The following is a 22,173-nucleotide window of genomic DNA, read 5'->3' on the forward strand; positions in this document are numbered from 1 at the left end:
GCAATTATGTTTCATTCATTGCTCAGGTTGTAAAAGCTTGTAGACTTACTGGATTCATTGATTGAACATTTTCATGGTCTTACAGCTAAGACTTGGAACTTGCAGTTCATTCTTACTAGCATACGTATAAACTTTCTTAATTTCAGTGAAGTAAATTAAGAAGTAATTCCCTCTGCATGCTGCTGAATAGCAGTGCAGTGGTTCTCAGAATGCTGTTTATTCCCTGACAGGTGCATGAGAATTGGTGTAGTGTGGGAGAATGTTGGTCCTCACCATCTCCATGTTTTTTCCCAGCTGCAATGAAGTATCATGTTATTTAGAGGAAGGCATCCTGTACTGAATCGTAATTTAATATCTTACCAATTGGAAGAGTATTTTTCCAATCTTAGGTAAATGCAGTCTTCCTTGTGACTTGAACTGTCAAAGCTTTTTCTCCTCAGAATATTTTACCATACTAAGTAATGTCAAAGATTGTTCTTCATAAATGGACTTTATATTCCCATTTCACCCGTTTCACATTTCGGTAATGTACTAATCTAGGTATAGCTGCTCTAGGTGTACACATCTGTAAGAAAAACTTAATCCACGGTTAAAATTTGCTTACAGTTTTTGAAATTAATTTTGGTTTTGGTGTTGCTATCCTGTAACGGTGATCTATACTGTATGCTGTATAAATAGAGGCTTAATGAGAGAAGTAGGATGTGATCCATCAATTGCTTTGTGAGGTTGTCATTTTCTATAGATGACCAAGTGATGACACTTGAGCCCAGAATGCTGTTGTTATGTTATAGGATTGGAAGTGCTACTGTGAAATAACTTAGTCAAAGCATGAAAACACATCTTCCCTCCAGCATTTCTTCACCCTCAGGACACAGCCCACTTACTGTTCCCATTTGCTTTCTGCCTGCAAGTGAATTTACTGTCTTACAGGTGATTTTTTTTTTATGTCTACCATTTATTATGCAGCTTTCAAGGGGTCACAGCAAGAGCATTGCAAAGTTCTGCAGGACAAACATGTTGTTGATTAATAGACTTCTTAGACTTTGCTTCATGGGGTCTTGTCCTGGTTCACTAGCTTCCATTCAAGGAAGCACAACACTGGAAGAACGACCCCATGCTGCAGTCACTGTGGTATTATGGGCCAACATTTTAAACAAAACCGGAGTTCTAATTGTAGCCTGTGTGCCTTCAAGAGATAGTAAAGCTTCTTAAGAACCTAACCTTAATTAGAAGAGACAGACAAAGCTGCTTAATCTAAGCCATCACCATCTCCCTTAATAATAAATTACTGTGATAGCATTTCACTTAACCCTGTGGTACTGTGTCTAAGCAATCAATTCACATCCCCAGAGCTAGAATCTCTGTGGCTTCTCCATATGACTAATCCACCAGTCTATACTTGCTGCTGTTTTGTTCAAGATTGTATTGGAAGAAGAAGCACTGAGTCCTCTATTTTAGATGGAAATGCTTATACAAAGTCATTTCAGTGCTGGTATTTCTAAGTAGAATAAATTACTCAAACTAGCAGTTATCTGGAGTCCAAACATCACACCTTTATAGAGACAAAGCAAAAACAGAAGTTACCTCTGAGCTGTTAAACTTTGGTAGTAAATGTTTTTTTTAAGGATAGATATAGTGTCTCAGACACAACTGAGTGTGAATTAAATGAATTCTGCTAGCAACTATGTACAAATTTCTTCAAAAAATACATAAATGATTAAGCTGTATAGCTATGAAAAAAAGAATCTCTTTAAAGTGTAATAAATTACTGCTTTAACATGATGTAGAATTAAGTGGTATGTTATTTTAAAAGCAAATTGGCAATTGATTTTTAAGCACACTCAGAATGCCCTGTAATTGTGGGCTGTATTTTTAACTTCTGGTTTTCAAGAATAGCATAATGTGATGTTTCACAAAAAATGTAACAGTGAATGGTTGGGGAAAACAATATTTTTGTAACTAACTTAGGCTGTTTGTATGATATGAGAGTGTAAGTGATAAAAAAATATGATTACCATTGTAGCACTGTACGTATTGATAGTATTTAAATTCAGTAAAAGCTGTGACCCAGAACCAAACAAGCTAACAATGTTAAGGCAAAGCAGACAAATCAGGGGGCAACAAGGAGATAGGTTGCTAATCTTGCAAAAAGGGACTAACTTGTTCACATGATTGTCACTTGATCTCTTGATTGTCACTTGGCTGTAACACTATGCATTGGGAAGTGATGCTAGATCTAGTTGAGTCTGAAGGGAAAAATCAGAACAGCAGAATGCAATCACCCACTGTGGAATTTGGCCAGGATATAGATGTTAGTGTTTTACTGCTTGGGAAAAGTATCAAAGGGCTTTCATCATCTATTTGTACTTGTCTGTGAAGTCAAAGACAAATCTTCCATTGACTTCTATGGAATAAGGTAGAAGGATAATTAATGCCATCCAAGTGGGCAAATTAACCTAAAACAGTCCCCCCATTCTCATCTTTGCAACAAATATTCATTCATTACATAGGCAGCCTCAAGTCAATAATTTTCCTCTGCAAAAATTTAATCTACTCTTCTGGCATTGAAGATATGAAAGATGAGGCTAACCCATCATTTTGCCAAAAACATCCACCTGTTCATGACATTTCTTTTCAAATTGTTTTAGCCCACTTCAGTACATTTTGTTTTATCCTATATTCATGCTTTCCTTCGAGCAGTGATTGAAATTTATTATCAATGAAAGAAATGGAACTGCTTATTAAAGATGATGAACTGCAGCTTTGCATCTGAATTTAGCACATAATAAGAGTCACAAAAGAGTAATTCTATATATGAGGGTCACTTAATGTGCAATTTGGCTTCGTTATATTTGGCAGTCTTAGTAAAGTGTAAGTGAGCAACTTAGCTTTTGTCAGCCTTCATCTTTACTACTGCTGCTTTGTTGACTGCATAAAGATGACAGAAGTGCAATTTTTGGGGGGGATAGGGGCGAGGGGAATGGCTCATCTGGATTCCTAACTGAATGCCAGCCCTTTTTCACAGGAATCTACCGGCTAGAGTTTACTGTGGAATTTGTTCAGCTGTGAAATTGTTTTCTACAGAATCAAAGTATTAATCCATTACCTGGATGGTAGTGAAAAACGAGGTGAAAAAGAGAGATTACAAGACAAACCAGTGAATAAGATGGTGAGGAAGGAGGAATAATTTTTAGGTTTTGGAAATATCAGATCTTTTTTTTTCTGGTGTACTTTTAAAGACATGAAGCAGGAGCACATTTGTCCCATTTAGGCGCCTTGTAGATAGAAGAACAAAGGATTAAGCTTGGGCAGGAGCCAAGCATTCTGTGAACTGAAAGCTTTCTATCACAGCAGAAATGCCTTTCAATTTTCATGGTCCAGAAGACATTCTTGCAAAGTTCTTGCCTTTCTTCTGTCTGGACATCCAGCTCAGCTTAGATATTCTATCCTGTATATTGCTAAATACATGGCTATCCCTTTCAGCTTTTAAACTGCTGAGGGGTATAAACAGTGGTAGATTTTGTAAACAGCTGTGCCTGAGGAGATAACATTTCCTATGTATGGTGTGAACATAAATATCCATCAGAGGCCATCCACTAGAGGAACTAATTGTTTTTGACACAAGTGAGCCAGTGAACGGCCACACAAAGAGGATCTGTGACAAACCTGAGAGGTTCCTGCTCAGCCTCTAAGCTACTGAGAGCGTGAGGGGATGCTTGGAGTGACAGGCAAATGGGACAGGGCTTAGGGACTCACCTCTTCCATTTGCACCGCTATACCCAGAAAAAGTTGTCTGCACACAACAGTACTTGCATCCTGGTGCAAACCTACTGTACATGCAGACACCTTAAGCTGGATGATATTGATTTTGCTTAATTTAAACACTACACTGGGAGTATCTAAATCTCCAACTTCCAAGGACAGCCTCAGAGGCCAGGAAGTATTTCTTCTTGCACTGTATTGAAGGACATATCAGAAAAACCATGTGCATGTCTAGGAAAGGCTGGTCTTTAGCCATCAAGATATAATATTTTTCTTAGCTTTCTCCCTTTCAGCTATTGTTCTCCAACTCCTTTGCTATGTGTAGCAGTCTCTGCCTGTCTGTCAAAAATCACCTCCTGTAAGTGACTGAGTAAAACCAAGGGGACACAAGCATACTTCAGTATAGCCCACGGTAAAACTTGTATTGGTGGCAGAAAGATGAAGTGGGGAAAAACTTTTTAGAAGACAAAATTTAAGGCAGAGAACCTCGGGTTTATTCTGCAATACAATTGAGAAATATATATATATTTTTTAAATTGAGCAATCTGTTTTCAAATCTAAGCTGACCAAATGCCAGAAAAGTTGGCAACTTGAAGTGATGTTTTCCTTGGATTTTAGAGGGCTAACAGACTGACTTTAAGGGCTGAAAATGTTTGGCTGTTGTGTGCCTTATATCTTATGCCTAAACCTCAGCTCTGGAACCTCTCTCAACCCCTGCAGGCTGAGTCAGGGTCACATCCTCCTTTACACAACTCAGATGGCAGTAAGGGGAGCATGAAGAACTACCTGCTATGATATTGTCAGAGGTCCCACAGAGCTTGTGGTTATGACCTTGTGTACCATTGCCTCAGTGTGAAATCCTGATCCATTCAATTCTGTTGCAAACTCCTATCAGCAGCAGCGAGTCTAAGCTTCTGTTCTGTATTCTGTCTGCACGTGAGAATAGGGAAGATCAGTAAGTGTCAGCACTTCTAAATGTACCCATTAAGGGTATATTTCTCAAAACTAAATTGTTTCAATGTTTAGTACTTGAAATAAAAAGCTTGATTTTAAGAATATCCCCAGTTTCAGTTATGCAAATACTCTGGCATACCAAGGTGAGGGCTTCAAGCTAGATAAAATCAATGTGTCTATCCTATCTTTTGATTTTCCTCTGTGATTCCACCCTTCAAAGATTAATACCTTACGGTCACGCTTCTTCTCTGAAGTACCTTATTTTTAAGAGAAGCCCAGTGATGAATTTGTAGCTTTACATCTTTATGGAACAAGAGTTCAGAAACTTCAAGTGGGATTGAAAATTAATTGAAGACTAGAAGTGAATTAAAACACAAATAAGACAAATAATATTTGACTAAGAGCAAGACAAATGCTTTTTAATTATCAAGTGTTCTGGGTACCCAGAGGAAAGCTCTTACAGCCTGTCTCAGGACATGCTGTTCAATACATCAAACTTGGAATACACAATTAGAGGGGATTAAAATTGGCCCAATGTTAACATTTGGATGGAGCTATAGTTTTAAAACCATCAGCAGTAATTCCACAGTAAACCTGCAGAATTTATGAATGATATCTCCTGAGCCCAACAGTTCTGGTGATGTGGCATGATGAAGGCAGAGCAGTTCCTGTAGGCACAGCTGCAGGAGAAATAGCAGCAGCAAGCATCCGCCCCACTGCTGATACAAACCTGAGCCAAGACCAAAACCACCATCCTGATCCCCATGGGAAGCAGCTTTGGAAAGATACTTGCCTTGTCTTCTCTCACACTCTTTTATGCACTTAATTAATATGTATTTATCACATGTGAATGTAGAAAATGTTTTTGACATGATAAAATTATCCTAGTGTCTCTACAGATTAAATGCTTGGTCAACAGAATCATTTCTGGATTAAGACAGGAGGACAGAGCTTGTTTTTCTTAGCTGCACAAGGTTGTTGCATTGAACTTATTTATTAAACTGGTTCTGGTTCTGCACAGCTTCACGGAGACAAGTTTGGGATCAGTAAGATGATTCTGCCCCACTCAAGAGTGCACTTGAGTGCTATTAAGTGAGCAGCCTCCACAAGGATCATGATCCTTTCTTCCTAAAGGCTACCAGTTGACTGGTTATACAGAAAAAGTCCAAACCTTAGTCTATAGTGCTATATGGAGATTCGAGAGATGTCAGCCTTCAGGATGACTAGGACGAGGTAATCAGGAGAAACTGAGGAGGCACTGAAAGCTGGGACCAAGCTCTCTGTCAGTAAGGACCCTAATCCAGTTTTGTTTTGCAACTGATTCATAACAATCCATACTGCAGCAATGTGCAATTGGCTACAGACAAAAGATCACTTCAGCCTGTAACCATGTTATGCTGACCATGTTAAAAATGCTGTGAGCTGTTGATAGTGCCTGACTCCATCTGCTGTGTTGGTAGCAGCTCTCGTTGAATGCTTCAAGGCTAAATTTAGTGCTTGAAGAACAATGCTCTTATGAGAGACAAATACGTGCTTATCAAAATAAAATATTGAAATGATTTACTAAGAAATGACAACTAAGTATAGAGCTATTATAGGCACTATTCATCTATGCAGTTTAAAATTGAGAGCCCGAGTAAATTATGAAACAGAAAATATATTAAAATGCAGTTAAAATTGAATTAAGTGAATGTTTTTCACTATCAACGAACTAATGACTGTTACTGATAATCATGGAGGAAATACAGAAAAGCTGCATTGAAAATAAATGTAATATCTTAATCATAAATATATGAATATTTTAGAGGAATAAAAGGAAATAATCTAGGAATATTAGATGCTCTTACTGTGTACTTCTATATTTTCAATGTCTATCTTAAACTTTGACTTTTTTTGTGCTCATAATACATCATAGGACCACCGCAGTAACCTTTTAAAAAAACTTAAATCAATTCTTGACTCATGCTATCATTTACATGTTAACATATTTTTAACCTGGAAGTAAGGATAACAACAAGGTAAAAAGTTAAATAATTGGCAATTAGCTTGCTTAAGTACAGCTCACTATATTTCAGTGCTGCTTTCTATAAAATATGTATTATTTTAGGTATATTAAAATTCAAAAGTGACTGAAAAGAGTAAATATCTAATTTAAAATTATTTTCAATCATAAACTGATTTATTCACATATGTACCATATGCAAATTGTATTCTCTGACTCACTGTACAATTGTTGCTATGATTTTTGAGAGAATACATTGGCTTCTGCATACCAGAGAGATAAATTCCATTAAGAATGAAATTCAACTCTCCGGAATATAGAGCTGAAACTTATGGGGTTTAATTTGAATAAACACTTAAAATAATATTACATGTTTCAGTTCAAATGAAGTAGATAGGTGGAGCCAAATCTGTAAACACTAACAAATCAGAAAGGGAGTGCCTTGTTGCAAATGTACAACTTCTCATTAGAAAGATGATGCCTCGTAAGTTTTGCTCTCATGATACAGCTTTCAATATATGATAGATTTTCATCCTCTACTGTCAATTAGTTTATTTTATTTCCTTTTTAGAAACATGCACTTTAATCAGTAGGAGAATTAACCAAACTATTAGAAGATATTCAGCAATGAAGGGGGATAAAACTTCACTTCTGAAGAGAGCCAGATACCATTGCTAGGAAATCATAATCTTCTCATAGATTGTTTTTTAAAAAGTCTCATCTTTGAAGGGGAGTTGAAATCTGAGTTCTGCAGGGCGTGCCTACCTGAATTTCACTAGCTGAATGGTGAGAGTGTTAAAATAGATGTGGCTTTAGTACAAGATCTATGGACAATGTTCCCTAAAGACAAAGTGCCCGAAACATAGAAAAATTCAATACCATACCAAATCAGGCTTACAGGACCAAATTCCAATTTCCTCTTTCTTTCAGAGGGAACCTGCCTATGAATTTCTGAAATATTATGCTGTCTGCAGACAGTATGCAAATAGATACTCATTCAATAGAAATGCATAAAATCATCTCACTGTATATCTGTATTGAAAGGAAAGTGGTGCTATGTTTGCTCTTGATAAGATTATACACTCTATCACCTCCACGCTATCTGACGTCAAAACCCCAAGGACCTCACAGAATATCGATCTGTAATAGAGAACTATTGCCATTCCTTCATTTTTTTTTCACATACTTTTCATTAAAAGTTCATTTTACAGGAGAGTATAATTCAACAGTGGCCTAGAACTGAATCTAAATCTGTCTATATTGTAATGCTTTAAGGATGAAAGCTTCAAAGGTGTGCTGTCTACTGCTGCAGTGCCAGAAATAGTAGGACAGTAGAACTCAAACACCATGGTAGAATTTCTCTTTTATGTTTATTGGCTTACATCCCTTTTTAGGTATTATTATCTGCAGTGTGGCAGCCCAGATCCATAGGTGGGAACTGGAAACAAAGAGTCAAATGATGGGCTGACTCTGAGGTTAAAAGGTACCAACTTCACCCTGAAAAACCTTAGCTCTAGCTAAGCCTAGCTTAGCTCTAGCTACTTCACATGCCAAAGAAAAAATGAAGTCCCAAGCACTACAATTTTAGCCTATGCTCCACAGGCCCTACAGAGACTCTCCAGAGCTTCTCAAGGAAGTTACTCCTAATGTAGTCAGTGCTACTGTGGTTTGCCCATAGTTAACAGTAAGTCAGGTGATCTGAAGCTAGCTTTGGTATCCTGAAATTGTCACAGTTGTACGCTTGTTTGCAAAGATAGCCAAAGCTTCTGAGCTTGCTGCTGCTGACTGGCTCTGTCACTTGAGAAAACCCTTCTTTCAACACATTGCTGCGGATGATGTGGCTTTCTATCTATGCTTCAGATGTAAATAATATTTGCATTTCTCCAGAATTCACACCCCAAAAGTTCTAAATCAGTAATGTTTACAGAGCATGTGAAAAAACTTCCATAAAATAAGGCTGCTTTTATGTTTGAAACTGCAAACTGTTAAGCAGAGACTTGCCTAGAAACTGAGAGCAATAGAGCTGAAATTAGGAAACCAGTTTCCTAACTGAGATTCTTTAGTCCCAGGTTGTAACGGCTTCAAATACATCTTTCTGGGGCTTGGAGACCAGTGCTTTTGTTCTTCTTGTTGTTTTTTTTTTCTTTCTTTCTTTTTTTTTTTTTTTTTTTACTAGTACTCTGTGTAAATCCATTAATATAAAATGTATTTTAACAGTTTTTTTAGACTCATGTAAGTCGTATTATACAAAAGCAGACTTATCCTTGCCAGAAAAGCAGAAATAATTTATCTGCTTCTATATCTTCACCTTCAATAGAAAATAAAAAATAAGCTGAGGATCTCCGTACTTTCATGAGTGAAATTCTGTCATGGGTGAATGTCTCTAACTCCATAAGGGACTGAGCACTGATTTGCTGGAGCAAAATCTGACCAACCCACTATTACCATTTTTAACACAGGCAAGCATCCCTCTACTTGGAATTAGCTAATGGCTTGAAAGAAATGATATAAGTTTTATTATAAGAAAACAAACTCTGTGAATATTAGATACTGCTCTACAAAGCAAGAAAATGAACACTGTAATACTTACTAAATTGATAATGAGATTAAGTGAAAGAAGTAAGAACCTACCTGTACAAGTTGGACAGATGCCGCATCCAGAATAATCTTTAATCTTCTATATTTTTGACTGATAGCAATTGCTTAGTTCTTTATAATTGTAAATTTCACAACAATCATATTCAGGACTTCCTTGGACTTCTGTTTCTTGCCTTCTGTCTTGCTCTCCTTCTCTCCCTCTCTCTTTCTGCCTTTTGCTCTTTCTCTCTCTCTCTTTTTCTCTCTTTCTACTGCTTTGTTTATATCTCGTAACCAAGCACTGTATGTTCTGGCAAGTGGCTAAGCAAGTAAACAATAAAGTTCCTTCTCATGCTTGCAAGCCCAGCCTAGCAGCACCTGGTCCGAAGTTGGAGGCAACATCATGGCTGCTGAAGCTGTTTACGCTCTTTCCGTTTTTCTTTTTTCTTTTTATTTTATTCCTGATAAACCACCCGCCAGGTAATTGAGCGAGCTTTGAGGAAGTGGCTCAGAATAAACCTCTGGGTCCGTCGACATACAAGAACTCAATTGGATTACCTGACGCACACGGGAGCATTAAAACTAAAGCCCTGTAGACTGATGTCACTTTCAGCCTCTGCCAATCCAGAGAGAAGGAATACACCAGAGCACAGACTGATGGACTAAGGGGGTGCATGTTTCTTTCATGAACAGCAAAATCCTTAAGACTGAATCAACAATGTGGATAAGATTTTGATGCATTTGCTTGACAGAAAAAAAAAAAAAAAGAACGGAAAGAAGGGATTTTCTTTTTCCAGTATTGCTGTAAAATTCTGGTTAATTATTTCAAAGTGCAGAGTTTGTGGGATACAGCAAGACTGTGCTGGGTGTAAGGAAGTGGAAAAAATACTTTAGCAAAATAAAAGTTATCTTAGACTTATTTAAAAAGATCTACACATCGGTTATTTCTCCACTCTTCCCACTTCTCTTTCTCTTGGCATTTTGCTTTGTTCTTTCAGTCTCCAAAACAGTTATCTTCTGGTTTGAACTAATTAGAAATTCCTCTGCCTCCAAAAAGTCTTAATTCATTCATTCAATTCATTTCCAAGTGTTAAAAAAAGTAAGAAGAAATTATCAAAATATATTTTATGCATTGTAATGGCAGATATCCACTTTTATTCTAAAATTAATATTCAGATAGAGCAGACACCATCTTATTTTTAAAAGTGACACTCAATATTTTGATGACACAGCAGAAAATGTGGTAACGCACAAAAGGCCAAAAGATACATCAAGATCAGGCAAATATCAGAGCTAAAGTCATTACACCAGATCCTCATACTGCCTGATTTATCAGCTAACACTCAGCCATGTTCTTTATGTCTTGCTATTCCTTGGACTCTCATCATCTGCATTCCTGATTCTTATCCTTCAGACGTGCTTTTCCACAGAGCCGTTGGAGGAAACTTCGCTTTCTCCTTCCAATGTTGTATAAGCATTCCACAAAACTGAATTAGGTTTTTTTTCTCCCTTTTTCATTGTGATTTGAAAATGTAATTTCAGCCACCATCTCAGTGCACAGGTGTCTCCTCTTTAGATATCTCTCTTCATGTTCATCTGTAAACTTTGAATGGCCTCTGTGCTCGTCTTCATACAACTTGTATTTTGGTTCAACATGGACAAAATAGCTCTGATAAAGTCTCATTTCCTTACTTTTAACTCCTTTTTTTCTTTTTTCACTTTTGTCACTGTTATCCCAAGCACATATGCTGAGATTCATCTTCAGTTTGGTCTTCCTCTTCAGTCAACTCTTCCATTATATATATATATATATACGGACCTTGTCATATGCTTTTGCATAAAATTTACAAGTTATCTTTTTCTTTATCTATCTGTATAAAACATGTATTCGGGCTTTCATCACCTTATATTTCAATTGCTGCAAACCTCTCTTCTCTGACAGTGACAAATACAATGTTGCCTTATCCAAAATATCAAAGAAACCTCTTTCTGAACTCTCACACCGGGCGTATTACCCATCTTTTTGCATTCCTTCACTAGTTCCTTGTTTTTGTAAAATAGACTTCTTTTTTCTAAATAAATCTGCTATAAATATGCAAGGAATTCAGGTAGAAATAAAACTAGATAGAAAATTCTCGTATCTGAGATGTTTTAAAAACAACATCTTGGAACCAGCAAACCAACAGTTACTGTTAAATCTCAGCAACAGCACAATAGAGACTGTTTCCCATGATCACTGGCACTGATACTGAGCTTCTTTTTTAACTTGAAATGGATCCAAATACCAACAGATCAGCTAAAGGCTATTGATGATAAAGAGAAACTCTGAGCATTGATGCACCAGTCTGATCACCCAAGACAGTCATACTAGCAGGAAAAATCAACATGGAAGTTTGTGGCTGTTCTTTCTCCAGGTAATGAATGGGAAAGAGACATGCAGTGATTTATTAGTGTGCATCTGTAGCTACAAAATTTGATTTAAGTAGATGTGTGTATAATGCTGTTTGTGGAGTTAATGGGAGGTGTTTCTTGTTGAATCATTTTTCTAGAAATAATGTGTTGTGTGAATACGGTCCCATTAACTCAGGTAGAAATGTTGATTTTATTAACTACTCAAAGTGACAAAGTAATTTATACTCCATTTAAGAAAAGACTCTACTACCATGGTTCTTGTGGAAACATGGGCCTGGCTCTGATCTATCAACACTAATGCAAAACTGTAGTAGTTCTGTTGATGTAAGCAATTGTTCTGGATTTGTGAAACCTAATTCTTAACCACGGTTCCTTCTTGATTCTAAATAGTCATTGAAATGAAGCATTTCAGAATAATATTCACTTTGTATTGATCTGAACTAAACTGATATTTCTGATATAAACTGAGATTATATGAGAGCTTTATCTGAATTCATTCCATTCACCAACTATATCCTCTACTGTGTACTGTGCAGAGATGATAGTTATGTGATTGTGGCAAAGTTTATGTAACTAGATCACTATGAAAGAAGGTTAACAAGATGAAAGACCATTTATCCTAGTGAAGGAACTGCTGGATGGAGGCTTAGGATCTCCCTTATGCTCTGTCCAGCTTTCTGAGACTTGGCAAGGGTTAGAATCCAATTATTCTCTGGCATTAATGCCTTTTCATCCCACTGAAGCTGAAGTGTGGGAAGCTCTTAAAGTTTACATAAAGGTGAGGATTATTATTTACTTCTCAGCTGATGATGGTACATACAGGCTGTTAGTACTACAATTATAGGTCAAACATGGGGTTTCTATTAAAAAGTGAAGAGTCACAGTGCTTTTGTTAAGTTTCAACAGTTTTTATTTCAGAGTCCTGTAGAGCAGACCATAAACTGCTGGAGTAGCCAGAGACAAATGGAGATCACTTGAACCTTAAAAAAAATAATAATAATAAAAATAAAAAAAGAGAGAGCGAGAAAAGAAAAGAGAATCTCTCTTTTTGTTTCAAGTCTGCTCAAAATCATGCAGTACAACCTAATTACTTCCGATACTGAATTTTCATGCATCATCTCTGTATGCAGTATATACACAAGTTAAAGATTTGTTTCCATGTGGTTTCTAAGCAGATTGGAGTTGATCCAGTCATCTATATTTAGGTTAGCAAAGTAATATAGGGATGTGAGTCTATGCTCTTATTCTGGTCTCTGTAGTCAGGGTTATTTCACAGCAGTGTCTTCATGAGGCACCCGGTTGGATTTTTGAAGCTTTGATCTCAGTTGTGAAGGAAAATAGGAGCCAATATGTAGTATGTATAGCTGAACACTCTGTTTCTCTTCAAGAAATAATTCCTAAGGTAAACAAAAAAGCACTAACCTGAGGGTGGTGTTTTGCTGCTGTTTGTTTGTTTAATTTGTATTTGAAGTGGGCTGAAAGACAGCATAATTCAACTATTTCCTTCCATTGGTGACACTAACTGGTTTTCCTTAAAAACAATATGCAAAGGCTACATCAGATCCCTGGGACTTTCTAAATCTTCAGAAAGATCTGTGCATGGGTAAGATCCAATTGAACCTCATTTTTAATACAATCTGTTAAATTTCCTTTTGATTCTTTCACTGCTTTTGAGTTACGATGTGAGGCAATAAGACACGATTGAAAAAGTAGCTCATGTTCGTAATACCTGATTATAGCTCTGCTGATCCCATAAGCAATTCAGTGATGGGCAATATTCCTAGGAGATGACATCTTTCTAGGATACAGCAATAGAGTGTGAAGCAAGTAGTTCATAATATAAAGTACAAACTGACATCCTTTACTGGCTAAATGTTCACAGACTGCAAGGAAGTCACTCTCTAAATAAGCAAACACGTGCCATTAATCTGAGGGAAAAATAAGACTAAAACTTCTTCATAGGTTTCTGGAATATGGCAGTGGAATGCCATGTAAATGCATCATGTGTAGTTTCATAGTTTCATTTAAAATAGCCATTTCCACAGCAATTACACAGTTGGAAGGAAAAAAATCTCTCTTGCAAAAGAGATTCTATCTTTAGTTTGTTGTTCACCACCACAAAGAAGCCTGCATACGTTCAGATATACATTTGTATATCAGATTAACACTTTATTTATGGAGTGGAAATATTTTTTCTTTGCAACACTTTAAGTGATCAAAATGATCAAAACATACTGCCAGAATCCAGCCCACTGAACTCACCATCTAATGTCCTCAGATAATTCCAAGCCCCAAGAATATTTCCTAAATTATATGAAAATCCCATGCAAAATTTCAACTGACTAGCAAAATAAAGAACACTGTGCTGTGCTAACATCAATGCATAGAGCTACGAGGCATATGATTGTGTAAGCACTGTTTCCTAGTGATTAAACTACACTTTTCTCCACAAACAATTCCACTTGGCTGGGGACGCCTCACTGACTGTCCATTCTTTGCTGCCAATTCACTCGGTGTGCCAGCTCATGTACATGGATTGCTCCTTGAATGATGGCAACTCAGATAGAACCTTGCAGAATCAGAGAAGAAGGGGTTAATGGGATTAATGACATTTCAGAGGCCACAGTTCCTAGATTGGACAGATAGAAAGGTCACTTTTACTGAGCTGAAGATACCCTGAAGTACCCTATCAACACAGTCCCACATTAACAGTCATGTTTATAACCTGTTGCATGGTGCCCCATGGTGGCTGTTTTCCCTCTGTTATATTTCCCAAAGCCAGCAACTACTCAATAATCTTGAGATTAAACTTAAACAAATCTTAATTCATGACTATTTGCTAAAAGTTGATTTGCTAATAGTTATTTTAGATACCTTTTGATCTACGTGGTTTTAATGCCTGCACTACTTATCAACAATTCTTGGTTTATGCTTTTTCAGTTTGCGTTTCTTCAGTTTGGTTTTGCTTAGTTTCTAGACATTTTCCATTTCACTTTCTTATATGAAATGAAACTTTTATGCCAAAAGCAGCAATAGAAAGATGTTTGAGTAAAGATATTACCAACCTATTTTTTACTTCACATAAGCATATATATTCTGGAATTTTCTAAAATATTTTAAAGTCTGGGTCTTGCCTCCACTTTATCTTCCTTAGCAAATAATATTTATCAACCTGTTTTCATAAGAGGACATGGATATTGATCCTGGCTTGGATTTATCAAGTGATAGCATGGAAAAGTTGCAACCCCCTGAGTGCTCGCAGTTCCTGCTGCTCTCTTGAGATCAGGATGAAATGAGAAGACAGTTTATCTCGTTAATTTCCAAATGGCTTTCACTGCTGCAAGATATCTAGGTGCTATGTGATGATGATATATAAATGTTTAAAACAAACAAACAAAATGCTAGAACTGCAGTGGCTGCACATTTGCACAGGTGGTTTAGGATGAGAAGCTGATGAATTTCAACTTCTTGCAATGCAATGTATTGAAAATTGGTTATTAAAAAAAAAAAAAAACAACCTTGGACAGACCATTCTTGCAAAAAATGTCTTTATATAGATAACCAAAATGATTTTATAAGAAATCAATACCTGCAGTTCTTTACCTGTTTATCTAAATGTTGTTATCTTGCTCGTGCTCCAGGCATGACTGGAATGTCTTGTTTCTATTTCCAGCTTGTCTAAAATGACTGCAGGCATAATTAAATATTTACTTGCAAAACAGCTATTGTGCTTTAAGGAGTTGCTACATACTATCTGTTCACTTCAGTCCCACTCAGCTGGAGCTTATTGGGTTACTGCATATATTATACCAGTCCATTATGGTGCACAAAGAAATCATTATTCCTTACTGTTGCAAAAATAACGATTTTATGTAGTTTTGAACAGGATTTTATGCCATAATGTCTAATTTTTGGTATTTTTATTTATGAAATTTGGGTGGGATACTCAGCTCCATTGCCTTAATTCCAGAGATTTCAGCCTGAATTGTTTGTTTTGCAGTTTCTAAGTATCAATGTTATAACAGTGTTTACTACCCAGGATGTAGTAATTGATAAGAACTTACTGAAAATACTCAGAAGTGACAAAGCTACATTCCTAATGCAATTTAATGACTGCTGAATCAAACATTTTGGTATGATGTTCATAAACATACCATTATACCTGTGTATGGAAGTGAGAAAGATTGCAGTATTTTGACATAACTCAGATTTTTCTGGCACTATTTTTCTATAAAAGTATTTATTAGACACTCAACAACAGCATAATTTAGAGCAGCAATCCAAAGCCAAGACTAACGATGCTTGGACAGCTAAACTGAGGAGTTAAAAAGTCACTTAGAAATACCTCTCTGTTAAAAAGTGCCAACTTTGAAAACTATAAAATCTTAATGAGATTTTGATTGTGCCCTGAAAAATAAATGTGACAAATCTGAATCACAAGCAAAGCAGAGTTTTATACCTTAAAGGGACAGACATCCTTCTTTACTTGCAAATCTTAATGCAGTCTTACCTCAAGTAGGATGATCAGGAGCAATAGCTCTACCCAAAAGACAAAGATTAACATCAGTGATCTGCAAGGCCACAAGCCTTGTTGCAAATACCCATAGTGGCTGAACATGATTCTCCCCACCTGGTTCTTTCAGTGGAGGACTTTCTGCCAACTGAAGGAATTACATGAAGGTACCATCATCTGCATCAGCAACAGGGCCTGTCTGTCTGTAGGTGAAGATGGGTATGATCTACCCAGACTAAGTTGTGCTGCATTGTCTGAGGTTTCATACTACTCCTTCTACCAAGCTGAATTTTGCCTCTTTCACACATAAACACAACAGGGAATGCAATGTCTGATCATGATCTAACATAATTCAACAAGAAGTCTCAAACCTAAAAGCTGGCTATGCCAGTTCTGGGACAGTCTCATGGAAATGACGTGTGATGAGGTGGGAGATGTTACCTTGGTAACATGCTTAAAGCCAAGTGGGATCCAGGGACGCCTGGGGGCAGTCTGAGCAGTTTTGTTTTATTTTGTTTTCCTATAAATTGTTATGTATGTCTGTATGGAACTGCAAAGGAACCACTTCTAACTTATGGGGTCGAAATGGACTTGCTTATATTGAGAATTTTAAGGTCAGAGAGTGCAGATATTTCCATAAAATGGGAATATGAGTAGTATACAGCTTTGTTGAAGTTAAGCTTTTGACACCACCACAGAGAATAAGACTGGAACATCTGAAGCAGCATCTTTACTAGGTAAAAATCTATTCTTTCTTACAGAGATGTGGAAAGACAATCTCACTGCATTATTTTGCACCTTCAAAAATGTGGCATAAGCCATTCCAATGTTTGACAATGAGTAAGATGCAAAACATCCATTTTACTGTGCCTAACCAACAGATTTTATGTATTTTTAAATACTCTTCAGAAGGTCTTTTTTTAGTACTATGCAGTGTAAGCATACAAAGGCTTGTTTCAGCCATATTGACATGGCTTCAAGGCACAGAGTCTGTAAACAGGGGTATCGCTGGAAGAAAAGGAAAAAACAGAAGAGGGAAGGGAAAGGAAGGGAAGAATAACAAAACAGAATACTGAAAAAACAAAGCCGAGTACCCATGAGAGTGCCAAGAGCTAAAGGCGGTGGTAATAATTCAAAATCTCGCAAATAGGTGCTTAAAATTTAGAGAAACAGCGCCAAACCAGATGCAGAAGAAGATGTTACACCGCTCTAGACACCCAGCGATGAGATAAAAGCGCTGCCGTGCCGGGCGCACAAGGGGAAGGCTGGGACTGCCAAGGCCGTGCAGGACGTCTGGGAGCAGTAGGAAACGGACGCTCCGGTGCCAAGCTCGGCTGCCAAAGGATTGGAGGGGAGCGTGAAGGCGAACACCTGACAAACGCGGTTTTGTCACGGCAGGCACCGGTTCAGGGCACAATCCTGGGAAGGAGCCGGCGCCGGGCGCAGCTCCGCAGACACCAGGCCGGGCTCGGCGACAGCGCTGGCAGCCGCGGCCTCCCGCGGTGCCCGCGCCCAGAGGGGCGGCTCAGGGGCGGCGGGGGCCGGGCCGGGCGCGCGGGCGGAGCGAGCGGAGGGGGCGGGCAGCCGCAGCCGCGCCGGGCGGGCGAAGCGCGGTGCGTGTGCGCGGCCCGGCCCCGGCTCATTATTCGGCGGCCGAGGCAGGAGGCGACGGCGGGCGGTGAGCGCGGTGCCCGGGGCTGCGGAGGGGTGGAGGCGGAGGCGCTTGCGAAGCGGGGCCGGAGCCGGGCGGGTGCGCGGGGAGCGGCGGCGCCTCGGGGGCCTGGCCCGGCCCGACCGCTTTGTTTACGTTCCAGCGCGGGGGCGGCGGGCCGGCGGCGAGCGTGGCGGGGCCGGGCCGGGCCCTTCGCTTCCTGCGGGGCTCTCCGCGCTCGTGACCTTCCCTGCTCGCCGGGCTCCGCCGCGGCCCGGCGGCGCGGGGGCGGCTGGAGGTGCCTGGGCGGATAATGGCGGGGGCCTCTTTGTTGGTGTGACAGGAGGGGCAGCGGGCTCGGCGCAGGGCTCCTCCTCTTCCCCGGGCGGGGGGCAGCGGCCCAGGCCGTGGGCAGCTCTGGCGGCCCGGCCCTCGGTGCGAGGAGGTGCGAACGCGGCCGTGCGCAGCCACCTCTGTGCTGAACTTCCACGACCTTGCCTTTAAAACGCCTCCCGAAGCAGAAAACGCTTCGGTTATAGGGCTTGGGGGGGGGAATGCCTTTGGTTCTTTTGCCTTTTAGTTCTCATGTTCCTTGTAAAAGGAGTGAGCTGTCTCTTTCCGAATTTTCTTTGCACTTTGTTTCCTCCGTATCGTTAACACATCCAGTTTGGCTCCCGAAGCCTGTTTTCTTATGTTCAGTGTGGAGCTTCCCCCAGTGAATCCTGGCCCAGGCACTGCCAATAACCCACAGATACAAGTCCCACTCGATTGTTTTGTTCCCCCAGCTATACATATAGCATGGCTTTGAATTTCTGTATCACGTGGAGCAGGCTTGCTGAAGTCTTTCAGGCAGTCCAAAAACCCTGTGTGCTTTGGCCTATCTGATAATACAAAAGGTGCTATGCTGGTTTGTGGAAGGTATTGCTTGCCTCCTGGGCATGTGCTTATACCATTTAGGAAGCTTACGTTACAGCTGGCTTTTGTGTACAGGTGTGGAGACTTGGCTGTAATGGCACACAGCTGAGGTGCTGAGACAGCCTTGCTTCTAGAGATGCCAACAGTAGTGCTTTTAGGGCAAAAGCACGTGTAGAAGTGTTAACGTATCTCTCTGTATCTGTGTATCTGCAGATATGTTGGATAGATAACTTTGAACTAGTTTGAAGTGTTATTACATGAAGAGAAACTGGGTGCAACCTGGTTAAGGATAGTATCCCAGTGAGCTCACTGATGAAGTTGAGTATCCCTTGTGTATAACAAAGGGAGACTCTTCTTTCAATATTAGCAAAGAAAAATGTGTTGAATTTCACATGGTCTTGTTCTGTGATCTCAACGCGTGGCTGCAGCCATCTTTTCATTCCCCAGTTGATTCAAAGGTGTGTAGCATAGGCTGGTTCGATAGGAGCAGTGATCATCCCACATCAGTTTCCTTTCTTTGCTGTGGCTTTTGCTCTATGGTCTCAGTTTCCCCCCTTAAGAGTTTGAATGCCAAGAAGTTCTGATGGGAATACCTGGTTCTGGTAGGGAGTGCTGCAACACACGTGGTGCCCATACTAGCACTAGGCAGATTTCAGCCTGACTGTCAGATCATGGCAGTTTCCAAGGCTGACTGGGTGGAAGCATGATGGGAAGGAAGAATCAAACATCTATTGACCAAAACTAATCCAGAGTTGGAGAGAATACTGTGTGAAATTGTTGCCTTAACTTTGAAAGGGAATGTTAATAGTGTCCTCCAGTCTAACACACTTTTTTTTTGACCAGGGATGCCACCAATTCACAAGATTCAAAGTAATCTTGTGAAGTGCCATAATCTTCATGGAGACTTCTAGGTCAGCAACAGTAAAAAAAAAAACAAAAAAACAAAAAAACAAAAAAACAAAAAAAAAAACAACAACAAAAACCTCTACTGTGGTGTTGAATTTTGTGGTTTGGGACTATTTGATGTCTAGGTAGAAGTACAGCTGCCCTTCTTGTATGGCAGTATGTGTGGCTTTTGTGTTTTAGCTTTCAGCTTTCAGTAACTGAAAGTTCATTACGGAGCAAGGCTTTGGCTGGCTGTGTAGGAGAGCAGATGTAACAACCTTCCAAATTCATCACCTAAACTTGTTACATTGTCTAATTCTTACCTAAGTTTCCCATGTTTATGTAACCAAGTGTTTGTGTATTTCAATGACTGAACTCATTTTCTGCCTGCAACATACCAGAAATGATTCCCTGTGGTTTATTTCAGCTACTTAGTTATCTGTTCCCTTTATATTCCCTTTGTTTTTGTTTGTTCTTTCTTCCTTAACTGCCAAATTATTTGTATTCATATTCTTTAAAAGATGCACAGAAAGTACATGCATACAGACCTCTTCCTTCTTGAAGTTTTGTCCAGTGTTCTTGACAAATGCAAGTAACCTTGGTTTTCAGTGTTTTTAAAAATGTTATTTTGTATGTATATAATGTTTGTTGCTATATTTATTTTTATTTTTTTTGCCAACCTGCTTTTCATCATAGGTTTTTAATAAAGACTAAATACTTTCTTGCTGTAAATGTATTCTTAACAAACAAACAAAAACCTTGAGTTGTTCTTCATTCAAAACCTGCAGAAACAGAAATGTGTTTATATTATGGGAAGATCTCTTGGTCCTTGAAAGCTCTTAAAAATCCAATTGAAGCTACTTGTGCTGTTTTCCTGCTGTGAAGTTCATCAGAGCACACTCATAGATTCTGGAAAATAATCTTTACATTGTTGAATTAAGCATCCAGATAAGTAATTTTCAAATCTTTTTCAGTTAGTACCTTGTTTAGATTGAGGTGGAAACTTTACTTTTAAACTTTATAAAGGCTTCCTGGCTCTCCTTGTTTAAAAAAAAAAAAAAGAAAAGAAAAAAAAAAGATCTTTCCACATCTTTTCTGTTCAAGGGGACATTGTTCCATATATATGATCTATTTGTATGAAAATACACAAATAGTCATTTGAACTTCTGGATATTATTTTTAACAGTGACTGCAGTATCGGTGAACTGTTTGATAAAATCCTTGTTTTCAAAGCAATTGCAAGTGTTTCTATTTCTGTAGTGTCACACCATAGTTTCAGTGGCTATCTTGCTTAAGCAATCTTTTTCCACACCATTCCTCCTTGCTGGCTGCTGTGGGGCAAAATAGATCAAGGAACTAACTGCTGCAGCTGGAAAAAAAAAAAAAATCTTCCATGTGGACTATTTTTCAGCCTGATTAATTCCCTTGTGTCTAAGCAAGTATGCTGTTAGGAGGTAGGAAGACAAGGAGGCTGCTGAAGTGGCTGTTGCTATCAGTTGTGTACTTGCATGAAGATTCACAGATTAGAAGAGTAATGCAATGCAAGTGGATAGACTTCTTGTGTTCAGAGATGCACATGGATTTTTTTTTTTGCAAGCAAATGGAATCTTCTGCTGATGTTACCTAAAAGCATTCTAAAAAAAGCTGTTTATTGTGATTGAATGCACCATGGAGACCAAAAACAGTTGGGGATGAGCACCTGTTAGAATCATAGAATTGTTTGAGTTGGAAGAGACCCTTAAAAACCATCCAGTCCAACTTGCCTGCAATGAATGGAGCCACCTACAGCTCCATCAGGTGTTCAGAGCCCCATCAAGCCTGACCTTGGACAGAGATGGGACATCCACTGCCCCTCTGGGCAATGTGTGCCTGTGCCTCACTACCCGTTATTGTAAAAAGCTTCTTCCTTATAGATTGGACATATCTCCTCTCTTTTAGTTTGAAACAATTTCCTTTTGTCCTATCACAACAGATCCTGCTAAAAAGTCTGTCCCTTCTTTCTTATATGTATACATACAGGGCAGGATCACCCCCCTTGCCCTTCTGGCAATGCTGCTTTGGGTACAGTCCAGGATACAGTTGGCTCTGTGGGCTGTGAGAGCACATTGCTGGCTCACATTCACCAATACCCCCAGGTCCTTTTCTGCAGGACTGTGTTCCATCTTTACATCCCCCAGCTGGTACTGATAGCAGGGGTTGCCATGACCCAGGTGCAGACCTTGCTTTTGCATTTATTGAACCTCATGTGGTTCAGCTGGGCCTGCTGCTCAAATTTGTCACTGTCTCTCTGTTAGGCAGCCAGCATTGACGTAGAAGTTTTTAGCCATTAGCTTACTGTGAATGGACATTCTTTTTCATGTCTATGTGTATTAATCGTTTCAAAGCAAGGGAGTATCAATAAGGGGGTCATTCTGGAAAACAAGGAGCATGTAAATTTTTGAATGAAGGCTGAAGATGTGGTGGTGTAGGACTGATAACTGCTTGTGTTTCTACCTTCTTTAA

General features: G+C 39.1%; 1 protein-coding gene across 3 annotated transcripts in view; it reads left to right on the forward strand.

Moving 5' to 3' along the window:
- The first annotated feature begins 17,777 nt into the window (after positions 1–17,777).
- Positions 17,778–22,173, forward strand: part of MAPK8 (mitogen-activated protein kinase 8) — a 45,326-nt gene continuing 40,930 nt past the window's right edge. For all 3 annotated transcript variants that reach the window (XM_031607683.2, XM_031607682.2, XM_031607684.2), the window contains exon 1: positions 17,778–17,898. The gene's annotated coding sequence lies outside the window, so the exon portion shown is untranslated. The remainder of the gene's footprint in view (positions 17,899–22,173) is intronic.

The sequence above is a fragment of the Phasianus colchicus genome, chromosome 8 (genome assembly GCF_987193195.1).
Source record: "Phasianus colchicus chromosome 8, bPhaCol1.hap1.1, whole genome shotgun sequence".
Lineage (NCBI taxonomy): Eukaryota > Metazoa > Chordata > Aves > Galliformes > Phasianidae > Phasianus > Phasianus colchicus.